The sequence below is a fragment of the Monodon monoceros genome, unplaced genomic scaffold (assembly GCF_005190385.1).
Source record: "Monodon monoceros isolate NGI ecotype Baffin Bay Population unplaced genomic scaffold, NGI_Narwhal_1 Super_Scaffold_18, whole genome shotgun sequence".
Taxonomy (NCBI): Eukaryota; Metazoa; Chordata; class Mammalia; order Artiodactyla; family Monodontidae; genus Monodon; species Monodon monoceros.
In genome coordinates, this window is record NW_021703774.1 from 82,083,827 (window position 1) to 82,086,184 (window position 2,358).

Sequence of the window (2,358 nt, forward strand, 5' to 3'; positions counted from 1 at the left end):
AGGAAGTCCAGGCACGAGGCTGTTAGAGAAATGCAAGAGAAGGTGGTGGCCAGAGGTAGTGGCAGTGGGGATGCGGAGAGGTAGACAGATCCCTAGAGGAAGGTTGTGGTACCTGATGCAGTTAGCTGGACAAGGTAAAAGAATCGTATCGGGGGCCGGTGCGAGGCTGGTTCCTAGTTCCTCTTCCTTTGGGAAGCTAGCCAATCTCGTGGGAGACAGGCTTCTTGTTTACAGTGGAGGGTTTATTTCCAGTAGCAGGACTGCCTGTGTTCTGCTGGTCATCCTGTGCTGTATGTCTTCTGTTCACCCCTCGGACCTTGCTCTCTGTTCTCTGACTTCTCACTGGGCTCAGCCAGTGGGAGCTGACAGAAGACTGGAGGGCAGGGGAGAAAGGTCACAGTATTTATTCCTGGTGGCCTCCCTGAGAGGAGCACCCAGTCTAGTTATGCCCTTCAGTCTCTCTTGAGACAGCCTTCTCATCTCTACTCTTCCCTTTCCTGGTTTCCGTATTCACTTCCCTTCCCTTCACTTAGGACTTAAGGAGGTTACAGCTCCACTGACCAGCTGCAGAATCACCCCAACATCCCTGTGGTTCCCGCACGCCTCATCCACAACTTGGTAAGTTCTTTTAAGTCAGACCATGCCCCCACAAGCCCGACAGCCAGTAAGACCAAGACCGCACCCTCAGCCCTTTTCCTGATGACCAACCAGCATCTTCCTGCGCCCCTTGCCCCAGGCCAAGTTCTGCTCCTGCCAGAAGCCTGGAGTCTGGCTCTGATTCCTGGCTCTGACTTCCCGAGCGCTGGGCCCTGCCCCGTTCAGCCCCTGTGGTCTTCCTCCAGTGCTGGGGAGACCTGAGGAGCCAGTTATCAAGTGACCAGTGACCAAGAACCCCCCCCCCGCCTCCCGTGAGAAGGCTGACTACACCTGCCCAATCGTTGTTCTCAGACTCACCATCCTCTAGGCTCCCTGCTGACCTGTAATCTTCTTTATGTCTGTCTGGATGTATGTGTCTATGTCTCCAGTAATTTTGCCTGTTCCCCCCTCCCCCACCTGGGCGCAGGGACAGTGCACTGTTCGCGCTTTATTCCAGTGCCCAGCCCAGTGCCCAGGACATAGTAGTTACTGGGTAGCTTTTCGTTGACCAACAGACCAACCGACTGGACTCCCGTCATCTGTTGACAGTCTTCCCCCAGATAAGACAGAGCACCACTGATTGGGCTGCAGGCTTCCCAGCTACAAATCTTTACAGTCTTGCCTCCCGCAGAGGCGTCTCTTCAGCATCGTGACTATTTCCAGCAACTCCTCAGTCATACATTTATAGTATTCTTGTGAGACACTCCCTGGGCCCAAGAAATGTCTTCGTTGGCCCTAAGCACTGATAAGTCCACAGACACTGACTTCACATGTGGTGTGACTCATTACATCATCACCTTTCATATTAATTAAATCTCAGGGTTTGTTACAGAACATTTCAAAGTCTGCCTGTGTGTCTCCAACTAAATTATAAGCTCCCAGAGGGCAGAAGCCATGTTTTATACCTCTTTCAGGTGGAGTTTACATGTAAGGTGACTCAGGAAGAGGCATCTAGCAATCAACGTGGAATGTGGGGCTGAGGATGAGAGAGGAGGTTGGAGCCAGACACAGATTTGGGATGCAGCTGCCCAAGGGAGAGCTGACACTGGTGGGAGAAGGTATAACATCGCTTTGAAGAATGACCACCTTCGGGATGTGGGAGGAAATATACAGCGCAACCAAGGAAAAGACAGAATAATAGGCTTGTGGGAGGTCATGGGAATGTTGCTGACTCAAGTCGATGGGGAAGGGACGGGTCATCGGGACCACAGGAGGTGGGAGTGAGGAGGGGCTGATCCATATGTCAGCTGAGAAGCTGAAGGTGCCTTCTGGGCCCTCATGGTACAGTAGTGAGGGTGGACCACACTACAAGGAGCCAACGAGTGAGGAAACTAAGGCAGCAAGTGCAGTTTCAAGAACTTGATAAGGGAAGGGAAGAGAGGGCAGTCACAGGAAAGGGCAGCTTGGCACAAAGGAGGCATTCCATAAATATATCTGTTCATAAAAATGTGTAATCAAAGACTTCCCTGGTGGCCCAGTGGTTAAGAATCTGCCTGCCAACGCAGGCGACGTGGGTTCCATCCCTCGTCCAGGAGGATCCCACATGCCACAGAGCCACTAAGCCCGTGTGCCACGACTACTGAGCCTGTGCTCTAGAGCCCATGAGCCACAACTACTGAAGCCCACATGCCTGGAGCCCCTGCTCCACAATGAGAAGACACCACAATGAGAAGCCCGCACACTGTGTCGAAGAGTAGCCCCCACTCGCTGCAACTAGAGAAA